This window comes from Symphalangus syndactylus, chromosome 1 (genome assembly GCF_028878055.3).
Source record: "Symphalangus syndactylus isolate Jambi chromosome 1, NHGRI_mSymSyn1-v2.1_pri, whole genome shotgun sequence".
NCBI lineage: Eukaryota > Metazoa > Chordata > Mammalia > Primates > Hylobatidae > Symphalangus > Symphalangus syndactylus.
The window spans coordinates 104,186,917-104,193,731 of record NC_072423.2 but is presented as its reverse complement, the minus strand read 5'-3'; positions in this window follow the sequence as shown (position 1 = coordinate 104,193,731).

The following is a 6,815-nucleotide window of genomic DNA, read 5'->3' as shown; positions in this document are numbered from 1 at the left end:
AGTCTTGCTCGGTCGCCTAGGCTGGAGTGCAGTGGCATGATCTCAGCTCACTGCAACCTCTGCCTCCTGGGTTCAAGCAGTTCCCTGCCTCAGCCTCTCGAGTAGCTGGGATTGCAGGTGCCTGCCACCACTTCTGGCTAATGTTTATATTTTTAGTAGAGACGGGGTTTCACCATATTGTCCAGGTTGCTCTTAAACTCTGGACCTCGTGATCCACCCACTTCGGCCTCCTAAAGTGCTGGGATTACAGGCATGAGCTACCGCACCCGGCAGTTATGATATTATTTGAAGGTAGATGGTGATAATTTAAAGAACAAACACTAAACAAACAAACAAAAAAACAAAAAAGAACAAAGAGAATAACTACTAAAGGGGAGACAAATGCAGTATTAGAAAATACTTAATCTGGTCAGGTGCGGTGGCTCACGCCTGTAATCCCAGCACTTTGGGAGGCCGAGGCGGGCAGATCACTTGAGGTCAGGAGTTCGAGACCAGCTGGGCAACATGGCAAAACCCTGTCTCTACTAAAAATATAAAAAAATAGCCGGGCGTGGTGGCACGTGCCTGTAATCCCAGCTACTTGGGAGGCAGAGGCACGAGAATTGCTTGAACCCAGGAGGCGGAGGTTCCCTTGCCACTGCACTCCAGCCTGGGTGACAGAATGAGACTTTGTCTCAAAAAAAAAAAAGTAATTAATCCAAAAAAAGTTGGTAAAGAGAGAAAGTGGAATCTAAAACAAATGGAACATACAGCAAACAACTAACAAGATGGCAGACTTAAAATGAATTATATCATTAATTACATTAAACATAAAGGGTATTAAGCTTCCAATTGAAAGAGACTGTCAGGTTAGACTAGAAAAAAAAAAAAAGCAAGAGGCCGGGCGTGGTGGCTCATGCCTGTAATCCCAGCACTTTGGGAGGCTAAGGTGGGTGGATCACAAGGTCAGGAGATCGAGACTATCCTGGCCAACATGGTGAAACCCTTGTCTCCACTAAAAATACAAAAATTAGCTGGGCCTGGTGGCATGTTCCTGTAATCCCAGCAACTCGGCGGCTGAGGCAGGAGAATCGCTTGAGCCAGGGAGTCAGAGGTTGCAGTGAACAAAGATCACGCCACTACATTCCAGCCTGGCGACAGAGCAAGACTATGTCGCAAAAAAAAAAAAAAAAAAAAAAAAAAAAGCAAGACTCATATATGCTCTCCACAATAAATCTATTTAAATACACATTAGCCCAGGCGTGGTGGCTCAAGCCTGTAATCCCAGCACTTTGGGACGCCAAGGCAGGCAGATCACTTGAGGTCGGGAGTTAGAGACCAGCCTGGCCAACATGGTAAAACCCCATCTCTACTAAAAATACAAAAAATTAGCTGAGCATGGTGGCAGGCGCCTGTAATCCCAGTTACTTGGGAGGCTGAGGCAGGAGAATCGCTTGAACCCAGGAGGTGGAAGTTGCAGTGAGCTGAGATTGGGCCATTGCACTCCAGCCTGGGTGATAGAGTGAGACTCTGTCTCAAAAAAAAAAAAAATGTATATATAGATAGATAGATTAGATAGCTAGATATAGATAGGTACACATAGATTAAAATATATAAGATGACAAAATATATACCATATATGCTACAAGTCAAAAGAAAGCTAGAGTGGTTATGCTAATATAAAGAGACTTTATAATGAGGAATACTACTAGAGCTAAGGGAGAAACATTTCATAACCATGAAGGGGTAATTTCATCAAGAAGATAAAACAATCCTGAATGTGTTGGTATCCAATAACAAACCTTCAAAATACATATCCCAAAACTGATAGAATTTAAAAGAGAAATAGACAAATCCAAACTTATAGTTGGAAATTTTAGTACTTCTCTAATTAATATAAAAGGTAGACAGAAAATCAAGGCCAGGTGTGGTGGGTCACACCTGTAATCCTAGCTTTTTGGGAGGCTGAGAAAGGAGTTGGAGACCAGCCTGGACAATATAGTGAGACCCTGTCTGGAAAAGCAAACAAGTGGCTGGACTCGGTGGCTCACGCCTGTAATCTCAGCACTTTGGGAGGCCGAGATGGGCGGATCACCTGAGGTCAGGAGTTCAAGACCAGCCTGGCCAACATGGTGAAACCCTGTCTCTATAAAAATACAAAAATTAGCTGGGCGTGATGGTGGGTGCCTGTAATCCCAGCTACTTGGGAGGCTGAGGCAGGAGAACCACTTGAACCTGGGAGGCAGAGGCTGCAGTGAGCCGAGATCACACCATTGCACTCCAGCCTGGGTGGCAGAGTGAGACTCTGACTCAAAAACAAAAACAAACAAAAAAACACCAAGAAATTAGCCAGGCATGGTTCCAGTATTTGCCATTCCTTCTCCACATTGTACCTGGGTCATCTTTTCACTGACATTTTAATTGAGATAATTGCAGAACTGTAATAAATAATACAAAGAGATCCTATGAACCCTTTACCTTCTTCCCCCCAGTGGTAACTATTTTGCAGAACTATAGTAGGGCATCACAAGCACAATATTGACATTGATAAAACCTGACAATCTTATTTAGATGTCCACATTTTAACTTGCACACATTTGTGTGTGTATAACAATGCTGGATTAAAAAAAAAAAAAAAAAAAAAAATCTTACAGGTCCCTGGGGACTCTGCTCGTTTCATTTCTTTTTTTTTTATTTTAAGCGTATTTTATCTTTTTACTTTTTATTTTTTTTGAGACAGGTTCTCACTCTGTCACCAGGACTGAAGTGTAGTGGCATGATCTTGGTTCACTGCAACGTCTGCCTCCTGGGCTCAAGTAATCCTCCCACCTCAGCCTCCCCAGCAGCTGGGACTACAGGCAGGTGCCACCACACCCAGCAATTTTTTTTTGTATGTTTTTGTAGAGACAGGGTTTTGCCATGTTGCCCAGGCTGATCTTGAACTCCTGAGCTTAAGCAATGCATCCACCTCGGCCTCCCAAAGTTCTGGGATTACAGCGTGAGCCACCTCACTCATCATTGTTTGTTAATATTTAAGTGTATTTTGTGGTTCAGATAAATTCTATTTATCTGTCTTCAAATTCCCTGATTCTTTTGTCTGTCATCTTCACTTTACTATGGAGCCCATTCAAAGAAGTATTTTAAAATTTTTCTGTGCTTGTATTTTTAAGTTCTATATTTTCCATTCAGTACATTTTAATGTAAGATCTATTTCTTTGCTGAGACTTCCTGAAGAGAACTTGTAATGACCTTTGAAGCATTTTTATGATAGCTGGTTTAGAATCCTGTCAGATAATGCCAGTATTTGACTTATTTTTTCGTTGGCATCAATTGATGATCTTTTCTCATTCAAGTTGTAATTTTCCTGGTTTTTGGCATGATGGGTGATTTTTTATTATATTCTAGACATTTTTCTATTACATTAGGAGCATATTACTTAAATCTTTTAACAGGCAGTTACCTTGTTTAGGTTTAGTGTGCAGGTCCTGGCCTAATTTTATGGGCTGTGGTTCCAATGACAGTTTTTCAGAGCCCTTTCAGTGTTATTTTGGTCTGCTTGGTTTATCTGATGCTGCTGAGGCTCCCACTGGTCCTTATTCGTGCTGCTGGAGGGAACAGAGCTTCCCCAGACTGGACCACCAGGTGTCTCTCAGTTGGGGAGATGAGACTCAGAGGCTTGAGGACTAAGATGTCTCCCTGGCTGGGTGCTTGGCAGGATCCCCTTTGCTTGTGAGGGACAAAGACTGCTTCCTGGGCCAGGTGCTTGCTGTGGTGGGACCTTGCCATCTCTGGGTCGGGGAGAGGAGTCTCAGGCCAATGGGAACAAAGAGGCTTCCTGGGCTGAGCCACTTGTGGCAGGGTCCCTCTTGCAGGTACCACCTGGTTATCTTGGTATCTCTCAGTGGTGAAGGAGACTATTTCCCATTGCACTTATTGTTAGCAGGGCTCCCAACCAGTCCCCATCTCTGGTGGTGCTGACCTCACCTGGTGGTGTTGGAAGGCTCCTGTTGGATCTGGGAAAATGAGCCTACCGGGGCTGTCTTCTATTGCTGCTTCAAGAAATGCTGGGCCTGGATCAGTGTCTTCTGTTGGGTGGGGAGTAAGATACCCTGCCACTCTGTTGTTTCTCTATTTCCAGGGTCCCAAACCAGTTTGCCTTCCTATTCTTAGCCTTCAGAATTCTTCTTGGTTGCCTCTTGAGTTATTTCTAGGGTTTATAGTTGTACTTAGTGGAGAGGAACAGGAAGGAATGAGTCTACATCATCTTATCTGGACCAGAAGTTTGGTTTATTTTTATTTTTTAATTTTTTTTAGAGACACGGCCTCGCTCTGTTGCCCAGGCTAGAGTGCAGTGGCACGATCCTAGCTCATCACAGCCTCAAACTCCTAACCTCAAGTGATTCTCCCACCTCAGCCTCCCGAATAGCTGAAACTAATAGGCATGCACTACCATGTGTGGCTAATGTATCATTTTATTTTAAGTAGAGATGAGATCTCATAACTTTGTCCAGGCTGGTCTAGAACTCCTAGCCTCAAGTGATCCTTCCACCTCAGCCTCCTAAAGCACTGGGATTGTAGCCATGAGCCACCATGCCCAGCCCTGGTTTATTTTTATTTATTTTATTTTATTTTTTGAGTCAGAGTCTTGCTTTGTCACCCAGGCTGGAGTGCAATGACATGATCTTGGCTCACTGCAACCTCCGCCTCTCAGGTTCAAGCAATTCTCCTGCCTCAGCCTCCCAAGAAACTGGGACTACAGGTGCATGCCACCACGCCAGCTAATTTTTTGTATTTTAGTAGAGACAGGGTTTCACCATGTTGCCCAGGCTGGTTGTGAACTCCTGAGGTCAGGCAATTCACCTTCCTCGGCCTCCCAAAGTGCTGGGATTACAGGCGTGAGCCACTGAGCCCAGCCTGTTTTTATTCATTTTTAATTGTAGTTAAAAAACCCCACATAAAAATTAGCTGGGCGTGTTGGCGGGCGCTTGTAGTCCCAGCTACTCGGGAGGCTGGGGCAGGAGAATTGCTTGAACTCAGGAGGCGAAGGTTGCAGTGAGCCGAGATCGCACCACTGCACTCCAGCCTGGGCAACATAGTGAGACTCCATCTCAAAATAAATAAGTAAAAACCCCACATAATATTTACCACCTTAATTGGATTCAAGTGTACAGTAGTGTTAAATATATTCACATTATTGTACAATAAAGCTCCAGAACTTTCTTATTTTGCAAAGCTAAAACTCTTATCTCCATTAAACAAAAACTCCTTATGTTCTCCTCCACCCAGCCCCTGGCAACCACCATTCTATTTTGTTTTTTGTTTTTTTTTTTTTGAGACGGAGTCTTGCTCTGTCACCCAGGCTGGAGTGCAGTGGCGCGATCTCGGCTCACTGCAAGCTCCGCCTCCCGGGTTCACGCCATTCTCCTGCCTCAGCCTCTCCGAGTAGCTGGGACTACAGGCGCCCGCCACCACGCCCGGCTAATTTTTTTTGTATTTTTGGTAGAGACGGGGTTTCACCGTGGTCTCGATCTCCTGACCTCGTGATCCGCCCGCCTCGGCCTCCCAAAGTGCTGGGATTACAAGCGTGAGCCACCGCGCCCGGCCTTATTTTGTTTTTATGAATTTTACTACTTTAGATACATCATATAAGTGGAATCATACAGTGTTTGTCTTTTTGTGACTGGCTTATCTCACCTAGCATAATATCCTCAAGGCTCAACCATGCTGTAGCGTGTATCATAATTTTCTTCCTTTTTAAAGCTGACTAATATTCCGTTTTGTGCATTTACTATAGTTTGTTTATCTATTAATTCATTGATACTTGGGTTGCTTCCACGTCTTGGCCATTGTGAATAATGTTGAAACAAACACGGGTGCGCAAATATCTTTTCAAGATCTTGCTTTCAATTCTTTTGGGTGTATACCCAGCACTGGGCTTGCTGAATCACATGGTAATTCTGTTTTTTGTTTTTTGAGGAACTGCCGTACTGCTTTCATAGCAGTGGCACCATTTTACATTCCCACTGAAGTACAGTTTTCCACATCTTTGCTAAGTTATTTTTTGTTTTTTTTTACAGTAGCCACTGATGGGTGTGAGATAATATCATTATGGTTTTTATTTGCATTTCCCTGATGATTAGTGATGTTGAACAATTTTTCTTATGCTATTTGCCATGGTTAGTCTTTTTAACTTTAGATTTATAATAGCTGAGTAGGTGAGTAGTGGTATCTGTTAGGTGACGCAAGGCGCCAAAATATGGCACTGGTTCCGGGTTCTTCTTCACCCAGCACTATGTCCGCCCGCCAAATGAGACCCAATAAAAGAAGGCACCTCCTACTCCTCCCTTCAGGCCCGCCCCTACCCAATCATCAGTGCCCATATAGCCCTGGGGGCTATAAATTACTCCACCCAACAGCTCTCTCTCTCTCTTTCCCCTGCGTGACCTGACCTCAACCTCTCCAGTAAAGATCTCTTGGCCATACTCGGTGTGGTTTGAGTTTGCCAGCATCTCTTTCATTTGGTGCCGTGACTCGGATCGGGACTCCCCACTTTTAGTGGGATCCCGATCTCTTCTTAGACTCAACCCAAACCCCCGACCAGCCTTCACCCATTCTCCTGTTCGCCAAGCTGTTTGCCCAACACTGGCCTCGTCTTGGTAAGTCTTCCCCTCTGGGGTCTACCTCTCTAGGCAGGCAAGAGACCCCACCAAGCGCCTCGCCTCAAGCCCCTAAGGCCATGGTAGACCCCAAATAGCAAAACTGGCCCACATATCCCCTAGACAACCAAAGCAAATGGCCCACTTATGGGTCTCTCGATCCTAACATTCTCCAGGATC